Here is a 24,433-nt window from a genome sequence, read left to right as displayed (position 1 = left end):
CTTAAAAGTAGAGAGGGTGTCTGTCTCCCTGATCTGAATTGGGAGCTGGTTCCACAGGAGAGGAGCCTGAAAGCTGAAGGCTCTGCCTCCCATTCTACTCTTACAAACCCTAGGAACTACAAGTAAGCCTGCAGTCTGAGAGCGAAGCGCTCTATTGGGGTGATATGGTACTACGAGGTCCCTAAGATAAGATGGGACCTGATTATTCAAAACCTTATAAGTAAGAAGAAGAATTTTAAATTCTATTCTAGAATTAACAGGAAGCCAATGAAGAGAGGCCAATATGGGTGAGATATGCTCTCTCCTTCTAGTCCCTGTCAGTACTCTAGCTGCAGCATTTTGAATTAACTGAAGGCTTTTTAGGGAACTTTTAGGACAACCTGATAATAATGAATTACAATAGTCCAGCCTAGAGGAAATAAATGCATGAATTAGTTTTTCAGCATCACTCTGAGACAAGACCTTTCTGATTTTAGAGATCATCACCCGGCTGTTAGCACGTAACCGACAGTAGAACACTCGCAGTGACCTTAAAAAACAAGAATGGTTTCCCTTTTTTCCACAAATACAGAGTCTCTTTCTGAGGATGGCATGAGATAAAAGCACAGATAAAACCTTATCTGTCAATCAGGTAGTGCTTCCCACATAAATACACAAGTTCTCCATTCTTCCTTCTCACAGATCATGTAGCGCATACCAGGGGCGCAACCAGGCCGATTGAAATGCCCCCCCAAGAAACACCCTGAGAGGAAAGGTCTGCTTTTAAAGACATTTTTTTGCATCTACTACTACTAACAAAAACAACATTTTAACAACTAAAATGTTTATCAGTATTGATGAGCCATATAAAAATATGTTCACTTAATTTAGCTTTTCTGCAAACTAAAGCAGGATGTGAGTGCAAAATTATACACACACACATATATATATATATATATATACACACACACACACACACACATATATATATATATATATATATATATATATATATATATATATATATACACATACATACATACATACACACACACACAGTATATAAATATATTTGCGCACACCAGGGGCTGAAAGACAGAGTGTGCGCTGTGCGAACCCATCGAACCCTCTCGTGGCAAGTGTCAGTCACATTCCATCTGGCACGTACGAACATCTAACATCGCTCATTTGGCACTTAGAAGATGTGTGGCCAGTCACACTCTTGGCACGACAACAGTCTGCAGACAGCCACTGTCATGCTGGCAAAATTCAAAATTTGTGTATTACTTTAAAATTAAAACATATAGCTGATATTTTCACTTTGTAAAATGACAGGGGTGACGATAATTTCAATAACTTGTCCAAAATTAGTTTGCTTAAAATTTTAACCATAAGTCAAAATTGTCTGCCTGTGCATGACTTGTGTGATATATGCCTGCAAGTCTGTATGGTGTGAAAAAAAATGCTATTTTTTTTTTCTCCCTCCTTCTTTCTCTCTGGTAGTCAGCAATCCCCTGCTGGCAGAGGATTGATTGCTGCCACTCATAGCTGTCTGTCTGTCTGCTACAAAACATGTAACAAGCAGGCACTAAAATCTATCTATGCCTTCACATCCTGTGGCTGTCCGATGCATCAAAATGGGGCTTCTGATTGGCCAAACCTCCAGCGCAAGGTGTGAATTCAGCATGAAGGGACACAAGACAGTTCCAGCAACATGTAACAGCTTTTTATTTAGCCATGGAATCAGAATCAGAAGAAGTTTATTGCCATTGCCAATGAACAGAATTCACAGACTAGGAATTTGCTTCGATATAATGGTGCAACATTAAACAGAGAGCAATATAAAATGCTAAGATAAAATATAAAATATGTGCCAAAATAAGACAAAATATAAGATAAAAAAATGAGATATGAAATATGAAAGGCTGTGTGCAACAGAAAAACAGAAAGAAAGAGAAACAGAAAAAACAGTTCAGTGGAAGGAGTGCAATTAAAACCAAAGTACACTGTCTAAAGTGACCCGTGATAAAATGATAAAGTGACAGAGTTAAGGTTAAGGTGACTGAGTTATGAGGAGTTCATGAGTCTAACGGCAGAGGGGAAGAAACTGTTCTTATGGCGGGAGGTTCTGGTCCGGATGGACAGTAGCCTCCTGCCCGAGGGGAGTGGTTTGAATAGACTGTGTGCAGGGTGAGAAGAGTCAGCTGTGATCCGACCTGCTCGGCCCAGAGTCCTGGAGACGTGCAGGTCGTGGAGAGATGGAAGGCTACAGCCGATCACCTTCTCAGCAGAGGCCACAATGCGCTGTAGTCTGTGTCTGTCCCTGGCTGTGGCCCCGGCGTACCACACCGTGATGGAGGAGCAGAGGATGGACTCGATGATGGCCGTGTAGAACTGCACCATCAGCTGGACAGGCAGCTTGGCCTTCTTCAGCTGCTGCAGGAAGTACATCCTCTGCTGGGCCTTCTTGATGAGGGAGCTGATGGTTGACTCCCACTTGAGGTCCTGGGTCAGTGCACGAATGTAATGAGGGAGTACGGAGGGGTTTTCTAGGAAAATTTAGCAAGGCCGTGACACCAGACGCAAAGGAGTAGAGTGACCGAGTGGGGGAGATAGGGCCTTGCCCCCTTCTGCGGTGTGGAGATTTTGATAATTTTAGGTCAAAATGGGGCATTCTGAGGCTTCTTGAAGGACCAGTATAGTGGCTCAATAAGTAAGGGTAAGTAACTCAAATGGGCAAGTTATCACAGACACAGAACATTACAGAACTCTGTAACACGCAAGACTATGTCTTTCCCATCAAAATGGCGGCATGAAATAGGGAGGTGGATTGAAACAACAACAGACCGTTGGAACTATGTCAAATAAGACAGGTTTACGCATTCTTACTGCCAAAAAAATACACTGTTTATTATGAACAGGGCTTGCCACTTCCTGGCATCAATGTTATGTATTTATAGTATAATTGATCACCAAGGGGAATACTGTATGCTAGGAATAATGGTTAGACAAAAATAAATAAATAAATAATAAAAATCAAGGAGGCACACAGCCAAAACAAGGGGGCATGGCACCCCTATTTCCCCGTTTAGAAAAACCCCAGATCCCGGTTTGGAAAATTTCTGATTCAAGATTAAAAGTGTTTATTGTCATATACAGCAAGAAAAAACAAGTTTCTTTTCTGTCCACACTGGTGCCGAGTTTTATACACACACACACACCTTCAACCACTTATCCAAGATCGGGTGCCGAGTTATATATAAATAGTAAAAATAGAATGGAAAAAAAAAACAATAAGTAAAAATACAATAAATAAAAAAAATACAATGGCAAAAATATCTGATACTTACAATGGAATGTGCAACACAGCTGAGCAAAATGCAAGTGTGTACAAAATGTACAGTGATGAGGTAGTCCATGGTTGTGGCTCCTGTCAACTGTCTGGAGTCTGATGGCAGAGGGGAAGAGAGTATTTTAGTCTTGATGTTCGGCATTTCACACTTCTGTACCTCTGACCTGAGGGCAGAAGTGTAAACAGTCCGTTTTGTGGGTGGGTGGGGTCTTTGAGCATGGAGGCAGCTCTCCTATGGACTCTGCAGTGGTAGATGCTCTGCAGAGGAGGGCAGGTATGACATTATGATCCCACAGCTAGCCAGATTCTAGCCATTTTCACATTCAGACCTCAGCAAATCCCGCTCAAATCCAGCTCCTCCAAGCATGCATATATGTCTGAAACCGGGGAAATCATTCTGCTGAATGTGGTTCTTTGTGTTGGCACCCGTAATGCAACACCATCCATGCATCAGAGCCCCAATTCCACCAGAGGCTGGTGGATTAAGCAACATTTGCCACCAGACAAATATCAAACTGTTACTAAACAGTTCACTCAATCTGTCATAGTGTGACAACACCATAACTGTTAGCATAGTGACCATATCAACTTTAAATGTGCAATTACCATGTGCAAATATGGCTGTGTGTCAGGGCTGTTCACCGAGTAGTCACTCCCACCTGTGTCATTTATAATGAGATTTCTTGTCATGTGCAAATCAACCATATATATTACAGACATCCTGTGATACTATTGCACTTCCCCATACGAAAATAATCTAACTTTGGTCTTTAGTACTCATTTGCATTAATCATTAAGGAATAAAGCAGCTATAAGAAGTAAAAAAAAAAAATCACTTGGGATGGAAATAAGATTTTATCGATATCAATATTATTATCCATTCTACCTATCAGTGAGACTCTTTCATGATTATCTAATCAATTCCTGATTAATTTTCTGTGTGGAATGAGGGCCTACAGAAATTTGCAGCATCAATTCAGATATCTAGTTGCTAGATGGAGAGTTTGGTCAAGACATCAGCTGAAATTATGACAGCTAAGATTGCAATGCAACCTGTTAGAAAACATGCCGGCATTGCAAGGAGAAATTGATAACATCTAATAAATTAAATTCCAATGGATTAAAAGAATTTGGAAGTAAATCTTAAGTGGAAGCAGTTTTCCATTCCAAACCCAAGACAACATGTTCAATACTGCTTTGTAAAAGAATAATGGATCCTGGTTCACTGCAAACTCCCACAACCTTGCAGTTAATTTACTTGCTTCTTTAAAAACAATCTACTCCACAACAAAATTAGGGGTTGATACCAGATCACAATATTATCGAAGTACGGGTATAAGATGTTCGGTACACATACGAGTAATCCCTTCATCATATTCTCAATATAATAGCACTGGATGATGCGAGCAGTTAGTCCACTGTTTCTGCAGCAACTCAGAATTGAAAGAACAGTTTGTGTCATCTCCTTGTCTCACAGCATGGTGGCAGTGCAACAAACAGCAGCACATCTGTAGTGAGTTTTACAAATATATTTACTCTGTTTACTAAACTTGTTTGCTTGTTTTCTCCAAAGCCTGTGCATGTCCTCTGGCTGTGTTAATGCAGCTAACGGCAGCATCTTCAAAACAGTACAGCAAATCTCAAAACACCTGAAGCAAGTTAAAAATTAAAAATATGAACGCTTTTCTTCCCCCAACATACGCCTAAAGTCTGTTTCTGAGGATGGCACGAGATAAAAGCACAGAAAAAACATTATCTCTCAATCAGGTTGCGCATTCCACATAAATACACAAGTTCTCCATTCTTCCTGCTAACTGTTCAGACAAGGGTCTCATCCAGATAGAAAGACAACTAAATGGCCACCCAAAACACATTTTGAGTAAAATTGCACTTTTGAAAACATTTTACTACTGCTAATAATAATAACAACAATTATTACTACTACTACTACATTTTTAACAACTAAAATGTTTAATCAGTATTTATCTGTGCCTATGTATTACTACAATTCTACAATAAGTGGAATTCATAAGCTCCTAAAACATATTTTTACTTAACTTCTGTATAACTAAAGTGGGATGTGAAGCAACGTTTTAAGCAAAATATAGCGAAAGCATAACTGGGTCTGTTTGGGGTTCCACTTTAAAAATCAGGTTAGTCAGGGTTAGGGAAGCCATAAATATGAAAATGATTCAGGATCTTGAGGTTAGTCATTTTATCAAACAAACATGTAGGTTGTGATGTCAATTTCGGATAGGGCAAAAGCAAAGAAAAGGTGAAAATGTGCCAAAAAAAAAAAAAAAAAAGAAAAACTACTACACAACTCATTAAGCAGTATAACTGAAGCATTAAAAAGTTGGGTTACACACTCACTAACATCATGCACTATAACATATGATTGCATTTAAATAAAATTTATATAATAACTATTAAGCACAAAAATGAATCAATAGCGTGAGACATTCGAGTATCGGACGTCCAATGTATCGTATCTTATCGAGTTTTGACAAACAATATGTAACCCTAGACAAAATGCTACGTGAATAAATGCAGCTAAACAAATCAGTCTTTAAGGAGGCTGAATACCTCTGACTGGCTGATCGTTGCAACCTAACAAGCCCCATTTGATCAGATTCATTAAACCTAACTGTAACCCTAGAGCCCCTGTAACCCCTGTATCCTTGTAGCATATTTTCTGGTGGAAAAGCATTGAGAAAGCACTCAGAAATGCTTCATCCCAGCAGTTTCAGGTTTTTCAGTGAGGGGGAAAAACAAGTGTTCCTGTGGGATTTGTTTCCATGACACCAATAAATAGCTAACAACTAACTTATTATGTACTCTAATACTAAGTACTAACCCTCAATAAAGAATCAAGTGTCTGTCCAATTTACCATCACAAATGAGGATTTTGTATCTATTGCGATCAATTTTGAGGAAAAATAGATCTCTCCTCCCACTTGCTGCAGCAACATCATGGCGCTTTTCTTCAAAGTTCAAGGATTTTCATCTTAAATGTGCTCGCTGTTGGCACACACACAAAAATTACCCACTCTTAATAAAAAATAATCAATCAATCAATTTTTTTATATAGCGCCAAATCACAACAAACAGTTGCCCCAAGGTGCTTTATATTGTAAGGCAAGGCCATACAATAATTATGTAAAACCCCAACGGTCAAAACGACCCCCTGTGAGCAAGCACTTGGCTACAGTGGGAAGGAAAAACTCCCTTTTAACAGGAAGAAACCTCCAGCAGAACCAGGCTCAGGGAGGGGCAGTCTTCTGCTGGGACTGGTTGGGGCTGAGGGAGAGAACCAGGAAAAAGACATGCTGTGGAGGGGAGCAGAGATCGATCACTAATGATTAAATGCAGAGTGGTGCATACAGAGCAAAAATAATAATAAATAATAAATAACAATAATAATAAATAAATAAATAAATAAATAAAGACAGTGGCTCCAGCATTTGTCCCACATTCCTGACATTCTTAACATGACTTAACGCATCTGTTGCGTGTAGGTGCATGATATTTGTGATATTTGTGGAGCATGTTTTTGGCTGTCCAAAAATCTTCCACAAATGACACGCACCACCCTCACATCGCCTCATGTGGTGGAGTTTGCAACTGAGCGTGTTGATAAGTGGTGATTAGTGGTGATCCTTAATAGAGCTGGACAGAATTCATAGTGGTTCCTGGAGCCCAAACTGCCACGCGTTGTTACGAAGTGACACGGAAACTGTCAAGTTTTGACAGGATTTGTAATGCGGTGTCACATTTCATTGCGCACGGTACCACTATGACTCACTGTTTTCTCTCACGTGCGCACAATTAAACCCTGCTGCACGACATTCAGTTTCATTGCTGCAGTATGCCAAACAGTGACACCAAGTCAGCCAAGTGTCATTCCACACTTCCTGCTGATGCTCCTCAGGATGCTCCTGCAGGTGTTCCACCTGCTGCTGTACCTGAAGACCAGGAGAACAAGTCTGAGCTTCCTCCAGTCTGGCTCTCTTCCTCTCCTCCTTTCTGCGCAACTCTATGGGATAAAGCCCAACTATACGCTATACGCCCGGTTCTTCTTCTGCTGTGGATTCATCTGGGTGTTGAGGAGCAATTTGGAGCAATGTGAACAGTTCAGCAGCTGACAGTAGGATGAATATGGGGGGTGTTGGAGACAATTCGCCAAATTCACAACATTTCTGACAGATTAGTGACAGAACATAATGCGATGTCGCACGCAAAAACGCGCAAGAGCCCGGGACAATATTCTTAACCGTGCATAATGGTTCGTAATAATTCGCCAGCGACTCATGCCATTAATTGTAATGCATGGTAACAGATCGAGACAGTTCCTGAGGACACCTGATGCCTCTGCCTAGAATGTATACTTCATGGCATTTATTAATTGCCATCATGTGTAAACTAAGGCTGAAACAATTCCTCGAATAATTTGAGTAATTTGATTACTAAAATTCTCTGGCAAAATTCTCTGCCTCGAGGCTTCGTTTAATTCACTATGTGCGTGATACATGCACAGCGCACTGTAAAGGGTATGCGAACTGCGGAATGCAAAATGGAGACAGACAGAGATGAAAACGATGCGCAGCAGGCAGCACAAAATAACCCACAGAGAAAATGTCAGAAACTGTCGTTTACTACAAAACAGAATTAGCTTTCCATAACAGCACTTCTTCCATGCTACAGTACCTGAGCTGAAAACATTCTCTGTGTGCATCGAGCCTGCCAAGTGGACCTAACAGGTAATGTTAATGTCACATTCACAAAAGTATTTAATTTAGATCAGTGATTGCAAGTGGGATGGATATCGTTAAGAATCTATAAATTATTCATTATTCGGTTCACATTGTGCCAGAGCTAGCTGGTGGTAAGAGATAGCTCTGACTGCTTGCCATAATGAAAACGTGTTTGTTTTTGTCTCGCGAACACTCTGCGGAGGAAATGAGATTAGTCAGACTATTTACCCAGACTGACAACAAATGAGTGAAGTAAGTATTTTTATGCATTTTTTTGTGGTTTCTCAAGGCATTTTGCAGAATGCAGAATGTGCTCCAACCTCAAAACGCGCTCTTGCGACATAAACCAAATGTACCCTCTCTTCTTCTGTGGCATTTAATGGCAGCCGGCATCCTTACTGTTGCATTTCTGTCACCTTCTACATCAGTCCATCATAGCAGTATTAAATCCTCTCAAGTCCAGTGTCTTTTAAGTATTTAAAAAACTAACACTTCCCCCTTCCCACTTTAATTTAATCTTTATTTAACCAGGTTAGTCCCACTGAGATCAAGATCTCTTTTACAAGGGAGACCTGGACAATGATAAAGTTTTCAATTCACCTAACCTGCTCATCCTATGTCTAAAATACTTCCAACAGAAACTTCTTTCAGGTCTATTCAGGACTAGTATGGGAAAATGTTTTAAGTTTTTTGGTCATCTTTTCTTGCCATATTTAAATTAACCCAAATATGCCAATGCCACTTAAATGGCATTAAGGAACATGACATGAGATATAGTGACATAGTTATTCACGTCGGCACCAATGATGTCAGGATGAAGCACTCAGAGGTCACAAAAATGGACATAGAGAGGACCTGTGACCTTGCCAGAAACATGTGTCGACATCGATTAATAGTCTCTAGTCCCCTCACCTCCCTGGGCACTGATGAAGCGTTTAGCAGGCTGACATAATTAAATAGGTGGCTGGCGCAATTTTGTAGACAGCAAGGCCTTAGCTTTATTGATAACTGGCCTTCATTCTGGGGCCGCAGTGGCTTGCTGATGCCAGACGGCCTCCACCCGACTGGGGAAGGCGCCGCCATCTTGTCTGCGAACATAGATAGAGCTCTACAGGGAGGGTAATATTAGGAATTTACAGCAGGCCACGGAGCAGGTGATTAGAGACCCTGCAAGGCTTATGACAAATGTGGATGTGGAATCCGTTAGGTTAGCAGGGAAATTAGTGCAGAAAATCCACTAAGGTGATAGTGCAGTTTATCTGCAAGGGAGGGAAATTCAACAAGTTGAGACTGTGACCTGCTTCCGTAGACATGTCCATAAAAATCATAGAGGGATATGCTTTGCAAACTTAACACCCATTACTACATTGGATGATGCTGAAATTGAGGCTGGCCCAATGGTTGTTCCAGCGATATCAAAGATTTCGTGTCTGCAACCTACAATGCGCGTGGAATGTCTCAAACCTAAAACTACTTCTAGGCATCTTATATATGCTACTCTGGAACCACCCCTAAACCCAAACACTTCAAATGTCAACCCCACTGAGGTCCTTAGTCTGGGTCTCATTAACATAAGATCACTATCCTCAAAATCATTGTTGATTAATCGTCTAATTATTGATCATCACTTAGATATGATTGGGTTATGTGAAACCTGACTTAAACCTACAGCTATCCTCCCCTTAAATGAGGCCTGCTTGCAATGGATTTGGACACCACTATGGTTCTGGTGCTGTTAGATCTCAGTGCTACATTTGATACTGTGGCTCATCATATTCTACTTGATAGGCTGAAAAAATCATTTTGGGATTACTGGGAGCACCCTTGCATGGTTGACGTCATACTTGACCAGTCGTTCTCAACGCGTTTCTCTCTTCGAGATTGGACGACTGCAATGTTCTATTTTCTGGTTTACCGCAGTTCAGCATTAGGGCTCTCTAACTGCTTCAAAATGCTGCAGCCAGACTTTTGACACGAAGCAGAAAGTTCGACCGCATTACACCCATTTTGGCATCCCTTCACTGGCTTCCTGTCCCAGTGAGATCAGATTTCAAGGTTCTGCCACTAGTCTATAAAATTGTTTAAGGACTGGCACCTCCCTACCTTCCTGACCTAATTAAACCTTATGTACCGGCCCGGGCTTTGTGTTCTCAGGGTACAGAACTACTTTGTGTCCCTAGGATGAATAAAAAGTCTGAGGGTCATAGAGCTTTCTCTAATGATGCCCCTGTTCTGCGGAATGATCTCCCTGCATCAATAAAACAGTCATATTCTGTGGAGAATTTCAAGTCCAGACTTAAGACGCACTTATTTTCCCTTTCGTATGGCTAACATACTGGCATAGTATAGTTCTACAACCCCTGGCAAAAATTATGGAATCACCGGCCTCAGAGGATGTTCATTCAGTTGTTTAATTTTGTAGAAAAAAAGCAGATCACAGACATGACACAAAACTAAAGTCATTTCAAATGGCAACTTTCTGGCTTTAAGAAACACTATAAGAAATCAAGAAAAAAAGATTGTGGCAGTCAGTAACGGTTACTTTTTTAGACCAAGCAGAGGAAAAAATATGGAATCACTCAATTCTGAGGAAAAAATTATGGAATCACCCTGTAAATTTTCATCCCCCAAATTAACACCTGCATCAAATCAGATCTGCTCATTGACATTGACCCTATGCCATGACATTGACCCTATGTGTCTTTTTGCAAGGAATGTTTTTGCAGTTTTTGCTCTATGGCAAGATGCATTATCATCTTGAAAAATGATTTCATCATCCCCAAACATCCTTTCAATTGTCCAAAATATCAACATAAAGTTGTGCATTTATTGATGATGTAATGACAGCCATCTCCCCAGTGCCTTTACCTGACATGCAGCCCCATATCATCAATGACTGTGGAAATTTACATGTTCTCTTCAGGCAGTCATCTTTATAAATCTCATTGGAAAGGCACCAAACAAAAGTTCCAGCATCATCACCTTGCCCAATGCAGATTTCAGATTCATCACTGAATATGACTTTCATCCAGTCATCCACAGTCCACAATTGCTTTTCCTTAGCCCATTGTAACCTTGTTTTTCTGTTTAGGTGTTAATGATGCCTTTCGTTTAGCTTTTCTGTATGTAAATCCCATTTCCTTTAGGCGGTTTCTTACAGTTCGGTCACAGACGTTGACTCCAGTTTCCTCCCATTCGTTCCTCATTTGTTTTGTTGTACATTTTCGATTTTTGAGACATATTGCTTTAAGTTTTCTGTCTTGACGCTTGATGTCTTCCTTGGTCTACCAGTATGTTTGCCTTTAACAACCTTCCCATGTTGTTGTGTTTGGTCCAGAGTTTAGACACAGCTGACTGTGAACAACCAACATCTTTGCAACATTGCGTGATGATTTACTCTCTTTAAGAGTTTGATAATCCTCTCCTTTGTTTCAATTGACATCTCTCGTGTTGGAGCCATGATTCATGTCAGTCCACTTGGTGCAACGCTCTCCAAGGTGTGTTCACTCCTTTTAGATGCAGACTAACGAGCAGATCTGATATGATGCAGGTGTTAGTTTTGGGGGATGAAAATTTACAGGGTGATTCCATATTTTTTTCCTCTGCTTGGTCTAAAAAAGTAACCGTTACTGACTGCCACAATCTTTTTTTCTTGATTTCTTATAGTGTTTCTTAAAGCCAGAAAGTTGCCATTTGAAATGACTTTAGTTTTGTGTCATGTCTGTGATCTGCTTTTTTTCTACAAAATTAAACAACTGAATGAACATCCTCCGAGGCCGGTGATTCCATAATTTTTGCTAGGGGTTGTATGCTTTTTACTCTTTTAATTCATTTTATTAGGAAACGGAGCGGGCCATGGCCTCAAATTTACCTAAATTCTGGGTCTTTTAGTAAAGCTGAGGGCTAGTGGCCGGCAATCACCTTAGTATTTCCTGTTTTTCTTGTTGTTTAATGCTGATAAATTATACTGTATTTCTTATCTTTCTGATGCCTGATTCTGTTTTTTCTCTCTGTCTAAGGTGCAGCTCCATGCAGAGATGGGTGTGGTAGTTGTGCTGGAGACCCTCCTGTCCTGTGCACCAACAGCATTTCCTGTGTATTCATTTTGTGAATTGTTCTGTCATTTATGTCTGTAGCATGGCCCAAGCAGAGGCTCACCCTTCTGAGTCTGGTCTGCTTGAGGTTTCTTCCTCAGAGGGAGTTTTTCCTTACCACTGCTGCTCTGGGGGTTAGTAAAGTTAGACCTTACTTGTGTGAAGTGCCTTGAGGCAACTCTCTTGTTGTGATTTGGTGCTATATAAATGAAAATAAACTGAAATTGAATTGAAAATTGAAAATGGACTCCTTTTCTTTCTTTAAAGAAGCAACTACCAGTTTAGTTATGTCACCAAAGTCTGCCAATAAAAATGTTTATTTTAACAGGAGATGAAATGGTTGTTCATTAAACTGACTATCATTTTCTCTGTCAGCTATATCTGTTAAATTAAGCTTACGTAAATTAATGAAATAAAGTTTTTTATCTGAATACTTGATAAATCACCAAAATAATCGACAGAATACTCGATTACTAAAATAATCGATAGCTGCATTGTAAACGCAGCATTAGAGCAATTGGAAGAAAAAAAAAAAAAAAAGACAGTGGCACCCATAAAAAACCCAATGCAAAATGGAACAATGGGCATAACCCTAATACTAACTGCCTGCTCCCGGCTCTCCACACGTCTCCAGCAGCCAGCCCTCCAGTCCCTCTGACACCTCGCCACCTGGACCATTGACTACCTCACTGACCGCCCACAGGACGTGCGGCTGCGCGGCTGTCAGTCTGAGGTGCTAAGGTGCAGCACCGGGGCCCCCCAGGGCATCATCCTCTCGCCTTCCTCTTCACCCGCTACACCTCGGACTTCACCTACAACACGGACAGCTGCCACCTCCAGAAGTTCTCTGATGACTCCACCATTGTGGGTCGCGTGTCTGAGGGGAACAAGCTGGAGTACCAGTCGGTCATCATAGACTTCGTGGACTGGTGTGAGCGCAACCACTTGTGTCTCAACACCAGTAAGACGAAGGAGATGGTGATCGACTTCAGGAGGAAACCACCACCTCACCCACCAGTGAACATCCAGGAGGAGGACATAAAGACTGTGGGACAGTTTTAAATACCTGGGTGTTCACCTCAACAGCAAACTGGACAGGACTCACAACACCGACACCCTGTACAAAAAAGGCCAGAGTCGCCTCCACCTCCTGAGGAGACTGAGATCCTTTGGAGTGAGCAAGGCTCTGCTTAAGACCTTCTGTTGCAGCCTCTGCTCTCCTCTATACTGTCGTTGTTGGGCCCCGGGCAGCACAGAGCAGGAGAGAGAGACTGAATAAGCTGGTCAGGAAGTCCAGCTCTGTCCTGGGCTGTCCTCTGGACTCTCTGGAGGAGGTGGCTGAGAGGAGGGTCTTAACCAAGTTCACATCCATCATGAACAACTCCTCTCACCCTCTGCACCGGACTGTAGTGGAGCTGAACAACTCGTTCAGTGACAGGCTGAGGCACCCTCAGTACAAGAAGGAACGATACTGCACGTCGTTCCTCCCTGCTGCTGTCAGGCTGTGCAATAACACTGTGAAATAACCACATGCAATAATATGTCCACAATCACGTGCAATATTAATATGTCCACAAATCATGTGCAATAACAACTCGTTTACAAATCCCTGCACTAATGTCACCTTATCACACCTAAACTCCATTTCACATATTGTAAATAAGATGCTCCTATCTCTTTTTCCAATCCCAATTATGTTTAATATATGCGTATGTGTGGTGTATAGGTATGTGTGAGCGTTTATAATATATAATATATAGATATATATATATATATATATATATATAATATATATATATATACACCACACATACGAGGGCTGTCCATAAAGTATAGGTCCTTTTTATTTTTTCAAAAACTATATGGATTTCATTCATATGTTTACGTCAGACATGCTTGAACCCTCGTGCGCATGCGTGAGGTTTTCCACGCCTGTTGGTGACGTCATTCGCCTGTGAGCGAGGGAGGGAGGTTGTGGGAGGAGTCGTCCAGCCCTCGTCGGAATTCCTTGTCTGAGAAGTGCTGAGAGATGGCGCTTTGTTTGATCAAAATTTTTTCTAAACCTGTGGACATATCGAAGTGGACATGTTCGAGCCGACGCTGCAATCCGCCCGCACGTCTTTCATTAAAAAATCTCCGGATAAAATGCTGAAACCGACATCTTCTGAAACGTCTCTGTTCTCCTCATACAGTAGTGCTCAGTATTGTGTAAATCTCACATGACTAAACGTGAGCTCCCACCTCCGGTGTCAGCAAGGGGGTATGAATTCCCAAACACATACGAGTAGCGGCTCTCGCAGCTTACTCCACAGGGCGCTGTTGTACTATGATCGCCCACGATCCAAAAAAGTGCTAAAACAGGATGAAAACTGCTTATCCACTTTACCTCCTAACAGGGTGGTTATAAAAGTGCAGACCTGGCAATCCGCCTCAAAACGAAAGTAAACTGTGCCCTTGGCCAGAAGTTCAGCTGCTTTCAGTGTGCATTTTACTGTTTCTAAATGCTTGAAAAATATTGAGTTGGTGCTTTCTTTTCCTAATGACTGGAGCAATACCCTTTAATGCTTTGATGAATGAATGGAACATTGCGTTTTCATAGTGTTCTGCAGTCTGTGTGACAGCGCTTCATGATGGAAACATCGCTGTTTTATCTCCCAAACACAGTTATCATTTCTGTGAAGCACCTTTTAATCGAGACATTAAATGTAGTTTCACACAAGTTATTTTTTCGGAGTGGCCTATACGCCCAACCGTTGGTTCAATAAAGTAAATACACGAGCTATACACCCAACCAATCAGCGCGCTTGTAAGTTCACTTCCAGTTTCAACACGAGGGGAAAAAAGGCGGATATTTTCTCGTGGGCTGCAGGAGGGTTCGCAGTCCACGGAAGGGCTGTGATCTAAGCAGTTCTCTTTAGCTCATCACACCCAAGGAACTGGGTCAAACTAACACCATCTTCTAGGCACAAGCGGCATTTTGTTCATAAAAACTGTTTTGTCTTTAACAGACTTCCATCAAAATGCTTATGAAGTTTGTCTGCGTTCATCCATTGCTGTGTTTTTTCACATTAATTAAAGACGGCGCTGTTAAATGTGTCAAACATACACCGCTTTTCATGCCGCAATAGAGCCTTAAAAAGTGGTGTAAAAAACATAGTTTAGATGCACAAAACGTGTCAAATACACGATCACAGTTGGGCGAATAAGGTAAGATATTATATTAACTGCCCAATGGCTGGCACGTAATGTTCAATGTATGACTTATCTGCCCAACAGTTAGGCGAATAAACTTTGCCTTATTTTTAACTGATGTAATACTACGAGGTCTGTCCATAAAGTATCGTACCTTTTTATTTTTTTCAAAAACTATATGGGATTTCATTCATATGTTTTTACGTCGACATGCTTGAACCCTCGTGCGCATGCGTGAGTTTTTCCACGCCTGTCGTGATGTCATTCGCCTGTGAGCACGCCTTGTGGAAGGAGTGGTCCCGCCCCTCGTCGGATTTCATTGTCTGGAAATGGCGGAATGAAAAGGACTTTTTTCCATCAGAATTTTTTCAGAAGCTGTGTAGAGACTGGCACCTAGAAACCATTCAAAAAATTTATCTGGCTTTCAGTGAAAAATTTTACGGCTTCACAGAGAATAAGGACTTTAACTACAGGTTTAAGGACCCCTTTAAGGACGGTCGGTGCGCCGCGCTGCGAGCCTGCGACGTCGCGGGCACAAACCACTGGATCCTTTCTAAGCTGATGGCTCTGTGGATACGAGCCGTCATGTGCTCTTTCTCTGGTTATCACAAGACCTGGACATCAGCCATTTTCCAGCAGATTTCACTTTTAACAAGAGATTTTGTCATGGAAAGCCGCGCGGAGGCTTCGCGCGTCACGACCGATTCGCTGATGAAGCGAGACAAAGGAACACCTCCGTTCGGAGTGTCAGAGGACAAGTTGGGACATGTCTATCTCGGCTTTCAGTGCTTACCAGTCGAGTGAGTATAAAAGAACTTGTGGAGAGCTGGACATGTCCCCAACTTGTCCTCTAACACTCCGAAACGGAGGTGTCCTTTGTCTCGCTTCATTGTTGACATAACAGAATATGACATGGAAGTAGGACCTGGAATGATTTTCCTTTCAATTGTAAACCAAATTATGCATCAACTCAGAACAATTAAACAACATGAATGTCCATGAAGATTGAAAAGACTGTTAAAGCATTTCAAAAACCACAGCTAAACACTGTAGTATATTTTGAAATCATGGTAAAATATCAATAAAAAAAGCTTATAGTAAAAAAAAGCCATATTCTTGTGTAAAATCCTGTAAATCCAGGCAAAGCCCAGTCTTTTTCAAATGAAAAAAGTCTACATAATAAAAACTCATTTGTGTAAATTAATGTAAATGCATTCAAAGCCAGTATTTTTTCCCAATGAAATAAAGGCTAGATTAATGAAAAAAGTCACATAATCTTGCCTAAATCCTGTTTGGAACAGCACAATGTTTATTTTCCAGAGAGAGAAAAATCTTACCGTGTTTCCTGATCCTATTTCTTTATCTTTCAGGTGTGTTGATGAAGCGAGCAACAATTCCACAGAATCTTGTACTTATCAGACTTTTTCCACCAGTCTTTCCACGCCATCTTCTCTCTGTCCGACATCAGTCCGTGAACACAGACATGCTGCACAATTCTTCTTTTAAAAACCTTCAAGCTCTAAAGGTTTGCGAGTCCACATGCTACGTTTAGCTTAAGCATCGTGCAGAGAGGACACAGCGTTGCCACAGCAACCAGCCAGTCCCGCTTACAACTGTCGCAACAGCCAGGCTTTTTTCCTCCTCGAAACTCTGCGGATCTGAGGACAACGATTTGTATTTGTAACACACACATCAGGGTCCACGGACCGCCACAGACTTATAAACCTTGCACGATGTTGTAAAAAAGAACACTTTGCGATAGGACATTTTAAAAACTCAGTGACGATCACGATTACACAGTAAAACACTAACACCCCCCCATGAGAAATCAGAGGAATTTCGCGGATCCGCTGAGTTTTCACAGCCCGGTTTTTTACTAATAAAGCTGTGACAAAAAGGTACACACAGTGTGTACAGGATTAGAGGGACGGTGCCAATATATCTATTAAATACTGTGTTATTGTTCTGATTGCATATTGGGACACGTTAAGGACTTTGTCCACCTTTCGTTGGGCAGGCTACAGGATCTGTCGCAGTGTTATCCGTAGATTCAATCATAGCCGGTGTTTACATAGAGGATGCGCCGCCCACTATAAAATGCTGCTTCCCACGACTTGGGGAGCGACTTGGGGAGTATTCAGGGAGTATTCAGTGCGCATAAGACAACATCTAACAACATTCCCGTGGCGGAAACAAGTAGAAAGTGGATGGCTGGGCTTCGGAGCTCACCAAACTGCTACACTCTGCTGAGGATTCACTTTACTGAGTGCAGCTCTAGATTCAATTTTGTTATCTGTTTGTTTGTTTGTTTGTTTGGGTTTTTTATACAGGCTAGCTGCTAAGGCAACAACTTCAGGCACATAATATGCTGCTAACAGATCATAGCTGTAAATGTTTCGAGTACACGACAGATAAAACTGATGTCTGTCAAACATTTAGCTAGCTTTAGCAGTGTGGTTTGCGAGTGCTAATAAGTTAGCTACTGTTAGCTGTTTGAGAGAAGTACAGACAGTAGCAAAGCACACTCAACATTACCCCCCCCCTTCCCCACGTGTGTGGTGTGTGTGTGTGTGTGGTGTGTGTGTGTGTGTGTGTGTGTGTGGTGTGGTGTGTGTGTGTGTGTGGTGTGTGTGTAAGTGTGTTATTAACCGCACTGTACCGTGGATGGGGGCGAATCTTCATGGAGCGTTTAAAGCGTCTCGGTCGTTTCCTCCCGTCTGTGTTTAACCGCAGAGGTTCGGCGGGTCCTTACCGGAGCTCCTCTGCGATTTTATCTCTTATGAAAAACATCTGATTTAACGAGCAGGTCCCGTTTCACCTCCTCCATATTTACAGTCTCCGTCTCTTCTCTCTCGCCCACTAACAACAACATTACTGACGTCCTCCTCCTGCCACGTGGACCAGTCTGCGGGGCTAAAATAGACTCAATAGAAACCAATGGAGACGGCGATCGGCATGAATATGGGATTAGAGTTGAGTAGAAGGTATTTATAAAAATAAAAAAATAAAAAAAAAAAACTAGAAGGGGACCTGAGTAGAGTGCACATCAGCAGAACCTTCATCCAAATGAACCTTAAAAAAAAAAGTAAAATAAAATTATATATATATATATATAATTTCTTTTTTAAGTCCCACAAATTTCAGAAAATTACATCCATGACCAGAATACAACGCAACAACAAAAGTGTATAGTAAAAAACTCTAAAACAATTAAAACGATAGAGTAAGTCGATTGACAAGAGTAAACTCAGCAGGACCATGGTTTTATAAATTATCATGGAATAAGAGATGTCTTAAAGAATCAGCGGAGCTATTACATTGAAATTCAAAGGATAATGTCCTAAAATTATAAAAAAAAAAAAAAATCTGGTTATGGCCCTGAGATATAAATGTATTAAGTAGTGTGTTTTTCAATAATCTCACTATTTAGAATATAATATAAAAGAATTATCACATATACAAAAAAACCTACCCTATACTCGTAAACCCAGCCCCTCGTGAGAAATAGGGCTGATAAATCACACACTTGTCCTATCAGTTTTACTGCCCTGGAAACTGTGGCAATAACTCAGGTCGATTAGAAATCTTAAATTAGGGAGATAACAAAAAAGACAATGAAACATATCAGGCTTTGTATTGCCCGCTTTTCATCCAATCAGGACTCCCATTTCTCAGCCCCCACCACTGACACGCCCCATTTTGTGTTACCCTGGTGACAGGTGCAGATCCTGATACAGGAGCCAGATTATTTCATACTTGCCCACAGAGTCAAACTTGACACCCAGAATCTCCATATTAGTTTGTATATGAATTTCACTTGACTTTAGTTTAACCTTAGGATGGGTTTTTAGTAAGCTTTTTCCTCAATACAAATTTGGGGGTTCCAGTCATGTAACTGATGCAGATATTGATAAGGAACTGGAGATCTGGGGCAGTTGAACTCAGTACTGTTACATCATCAGCATACTTGATATCATCAGCATACCTGTTGACTTTGTAACTGAAACCTCTAACACCGGTATTAGCATTTTGCAAACTAAGTAACAAATCATTAATAAAAATGTTAAAATGCGAGGGAGATAACAAACTTCCCTGCTTCTTCATACCCTTAGTTACATGAAAAGAAGGGCTGATCCTGTGATCCCACCTGACACAGGCATAGCTATTTTTAGACCAGTTGTGTAGGAATAACTAATACATATGTGGAATTTTATTACATGAGACCATCACATCAAACTGAGTCAAAACATTTCTCTGCATCTAAAGAGGATTTATAAACATGTGAACCACAATTACTGAAATATGCTATGGAATCACTAATAAAATTTGTACTTAAACCTTCTCTCAAACCAAACTGAAAGTCTGAGGGCACAAAGTCTGGCATGAGTAACATTTCAACAATTTTTAATAGAACTGAACTCATAGTAATAGGTCTATAATGTTCTGATAGACTGGGATCAAGTGTAGGCCTTTTTAATACAGGAACTATTACATTTAATCTAAATATATCAGGTACTATTCCATATGATAACATTACAGAGAATATATTAGCCCACTGGTTACACAAAGATTTGGATAAACCAACACAGCCACATGGGGTGTGCAGCCAGTACATTCTGAGTGCCGGTCCCAAGCCCGGATAAATGAGGAGGGTTGTGTCAAGAAGGGCATCCGGCGTAAAACAAGCCAACCCAACTATGCAGACTAAGAATCGAATTTCCATACCGGATCGGTCGTGGCCCAGGTTAACAACGTCCGCCACTGGTGCTGTTGCCCAACAGGGTGCCAGTGGAAATTGGGCTACTGCTGGGCGAAGATGATGAAGAAGAGGAGGAGAATGTTTCCACAAACAGCGGGAGAAGAAGAAAACTAGAAGGGTGGAAATGACAGTAGGGACTTTGAATGTTGGTAGGATGACTGGTAAAGGGAGAGAGCTGGCTGATATGATGGAGAGGAGAAAGGTAGACATATTGTGTGTGCAAGAGACCAAGTGGAAGGGAAGTAAGAGGAGCATCAGCGGTGGGTACAAGTTGTTGTACCATGGTGAGGACAGGAAGAGAAATGGTGTTGGGGTCATTTTAAAGGAAGAGTATGTTAAAAGTGTGTTGGAGGCTAAGCGAGTGTCTGACAGGGTGAAGAGTGTGAAGTTGGAAATTGAAGGGGTGATGATGAATATCATCAGTGCATATGCCCCACAGGTAGGTTGTGAGATGAAGGAGAAAGAAGATTTCTGGAGTGTGTTAGATGAGGTGGTGGAGAGTGTGCCCAAGCATGAAAGAGTGGTGATAGGAGCAGACTTCAATGGCCATGTTGATGAAGGGAACAGAGGTGATGAGGAAGTAATGGGTAGATATGGTATCAAGGATAGGAATGGGGAAGGACAGATGGTGATTTTGCAAAAAGGATGGAAATGGCTGTGGTGAATACCGACTTTAAGAAAAGGGAGGAGCACAGGGTAACATATGAGAGTGGAGGAAGGTGCACACAGGTGGACTACATTCTTTATAGGAGATGCAAGCTAAAAGAAATCAGAGACTGTAAGGTGGTGGCAGGAGAGAGTGTCGTTAGACAGCATAGGATGGTTGTTTGTAGGATGAATTTTGAGGTAAAGAAGAAGAAGAGAGTGAGAGCTCAACAAAGGATCAGATGGTGGAAGCTGATGGAGGAAGACTGTTGTGTGAAATTTAGCGAGCAGGTGAGAGAAGCACTGGTTGTAGGGGAAGCAATTTTGGACAACTGGAAAAGTACTGCAGATGTGGTGAGGGAGATAGCTAGGACAGTACTGGGTATGACATGTGGACAGTGGAAGGAAGACAAGAAGACTTGGTGGTGGAATGAAAAGGTCCATGAAAGCATAAGGAGAAAGAAGTTGGCTAAAAAGTTTTGGGATAGTCGTAGAGATGAAGAAAGTAGACGGGAGTACAAGGAGATGCGGTGTAAGGCGAAAAGAGAAGTGGCAAAAGCGAAGGAAAAGGCATATTGCGAGCTGTACAAGAAGTTGAATAGTAAGGAAGGAGAAAAGGACTTGTACCGATTGGCCAGACAAAGGGACAGAGCTGGAAAGGATGTGCAACAGGTTAGGGTGGTAAAAGATGCACATGGTAATGTGCTGACAAGTGAGGAGTGTGTGCTGAGAAGGTGGAGGGAATATTTTGAAGAGCTGATGAATAAAGAAAATGAGCGAGAGAAAAGGCTGGATGATGTGGTGAGAGTAAATCAGGAAGTACAAGAGATTAGTAAGGAAGAAGTGAGAGCTGCTATGAAGAGGAAGAAGAGTGGAAAGGCAGTTGGTCCAGATGACATTCCATTGGAGCCATGGAAATGTCTAGGAGAGATGGCAGTAGAGTTTCTAACCAGATTGTTTAATAAAATCTTGGAAAGTGAGAGAATGCCTGAGGAGTGGAGATGAAGTGTGCTGGTTCCTATTTTCAAGAACAAGCATGATGTGCAGAGCTGCAGTAACTACAGAGGCATAAAGTTGATCAGCCACAGCATGAAGTTATGGGAACGAGTAGTAGAAGCTAGGCTTAGAAAACAGGTGAAGATCTGTGAGCAGCAATATGGTTTCATGCTGAGAAGAACACTACAGATGCAATGTTGCTCTGAGAATACTGTTGGAAAAGTACAGAGAAGGCCAGAAAGAGTTACATTGTGTTTGTGGACTTAGAAAAAGCTTATGACAGGGTGCCAAGAGAAGAGCTGTCGTATTGTATGAGGAAGTCTGGAGTGGCAGAGAAGTACGAGGTCTATTAGATAATAAACCGACCCTTTTATTTTTTTTTTTAACTATATGGATTTGAATGACGTGCGATTACACCAATCATGCTTGAACCCTCGTGCGCATGCGTGAGTTTTTTCACGCGTGTCGGTGATGTCATTTCCCTGTGGGCAGGCCTTGAGTGAGATGTGGTCCCGCCCTCTCGGCTGAATTCCTTTGTTTCACACGCTGCTCGAGACGGCGCGCGTTGCTTTATCAAAATTTTTTCTGGACCTGTGAGGAATATCCGAGTGGACACTATTCGAGAAATTAAGCTGTTTTTCTGTGAAAAGTTTAACGGCTGATGAGAGATTATGGGGTGTTTCTGTCGGTGTAAGGACTTCCCACGGAGCGGGACGTCCTGCAGCACTTCCAGGCGCTGTCGTCGGCCTGTTTCGAGCTTAAAACATCCTAATTTAAGGCTTAATTCACCCAGGACATCGTGAGAGAACAGAGAAGATTCAGAAGAGGCCGGCATGAGGAATTTATGCGGACATTCCACTGTTTAAGGACATTTTTTTAATGAAAGACGTACGCGCAAATTCGCCGAGTCGTTTCCGTGACGACTCGGCAAATCTGTGTGCGCCGCGACAGGAAAAACACCTCCGTGTTGAAAACCATTTGTAGAATTCAAGCGGCTTTTAATGGCTTTCAACAAGTGAGTAACTGAGAAATTGTTTAACAGCTTGGGCATGTTCCAACTTGCCCATTAAGGTTTCCAACGGAGGTGTTTTTCCTGCCGCGACCCCCCGCGGTCGGGTCCAGCCCGACATGCGACTCTGCCCGCACGTTCTTTCATTACAAAATGACCGTTAACAATGGAATGTCCGAATAAACTCCTCATGCCGACTTCTTCTGAAAGTTCTCTGTTCTCTGACGACTTACTGCGTCAACAGAGCCTGAAATGTGGAAGTTTTCAACTTGAAACGGCGAGACGCTGCCGCCTCGAAGCGCAGATCACCGTCAGGCGCCGTGGACCGTCCTTAAAGCGACACTACCAGACCAAAATCTCTCATCAGCCGTTAAAATTTTTACTGAAAACCAGCTGATTTATTGAATGGTGTCCACTCAGTTGTGCCTTACAGTTTTGAAAAAATTTTTATCAAACAAAGCAACAGTCTCTGAGCCATTCCTAAACAATGAAAAAAATCGACGAGCGGGTGGACGACTCCTCACTCAAAGACTGCCCACAGGCGAATGACGTAACCGACAGGCGTGAAAAAACTCTTGCATGCCCACGAGGGTTCAAGCATGTCTGATGTAATCACACGTGATTCAAATCCATATGGTTTTTGAAAAAATAATAAGGTCGGATACTTTTCTAATAGACCTCGTATGTTAGGGTAGTGCAGGACATGTACAAGAATAGTGTGACAGCTGTGAGTGTTGTATGGCTGGGGGGCCTGGCTGCCTTTTTGTTTCTGTCTTTTGTTTTTCCTTCCAGGTGGCTTGCATTTGGGACTGAGTGGCTGTGTTGCTGAGGTTATCAGGACCTCACCCTGATCACCTGCGGCTCGTCAGGACTCACAGCTGAGGTGCATCTATATGGATTGGAACATGGTGGCATTTAAGACTGGAGTATACAGTGTGTATTTGCCAGAGACTCGACCTTGTGACCAGACGGGTGAGATCGTCGCCTCGGGAGCCATCTCATCATCAGTGGATGCAGAGAACATCCAGGGTTTGATGCACGGTGTGAAAGAGGGGGGGTGAGGTCTCACGCTCATCAGCACACTTCCTGAGGTACGTTAGATTTTGTGACTAACATTTATACAGTCAGTAAATGTGGTGTCCCTCACACCTTTTTATATTGAGCTGTATGTTAGTCATGTATCGGCTTCCACTGCAGTGGAGTTTTGTGAACTGGATGTTCCATGCCTGCAGGTTGGGAAGCTGATTAGTAATCAAGCCAGGAAGTGTTTGCTGTTTATGTACACCTTTAAGTGTTCTCTCTGTGTGTAGAGTGTGGACTCACATAATGGTTCCTTCTTTCACAGACTCGGTTTGTTGCGGCCACCTGGGGGGTGTCGGCGGGGTCCTTGGGTCCGAACAGCTTCTGGCTCCGGACCGTTAGCGCTGCTGGGAGCGCACCACGCCAGACCGCACTTTCTTTTGTTATTTTTTGTATCACTGTTATGTATTAAATTCAGTTAGCCTTTGTACCGTGCTCTGCTTATTTCATACTGGGTCCTTCAAACGCTGGTCGGTTCTCCGAGCTGCGTCCGACACATAACAGGTGAGATGTGCCGTTGGAATGACAGACTCATTCAAGGTGGAGGTAGGATTACACCAAGGATCAGCTCTG

The 24,433-nt window shown here is 42.0% G+C and overlaps 1 protein-coding gene across 2 annotated transcripts in view; it reads right to left on the bottom strand.

Moving 5' to 3' along the window:
- hdac5 (histone deacetylase 5) overlaps positions 1-18,249 on the bottom strand; it is a 141,226-nt gene extending 122,977 nt beyond the window's left edge. For both annotated transcript variants that reach the window (XM_034189539.1, XM_034189541.1), the window contains exon 1: positions 18,031-18,249. The gene's annotated coding sequence lies outside the window, so the exon portion shown is untranslated. The remainder of the gene's footprint in view (positions 1-18,030) is intronic.
- Between the last annotated feature and the right edge of the window lie 6,184 nt (positions 18,250-24,433).

Source organism: Thalassophryne amazonica, chromosome 16 (assembly GCF_902500255.1).
Source record: "Thalassophryne amazonica chromosome 16, fThaAma1.1, whole genome shotgun sequence".
NCBI classification, from domain to species: Eukaryota; Metazoa; Chordata; class Actinopteri; order Batrachoidiformes; family Batrachoididae; genus Thalassophryne; species Thalassophryne amazonica.
The sequence above is the reverse complement of the archived record's forward strand: the minus strand, read 5'-3'. Positions and strand labels throughout refer to the sequence as shown.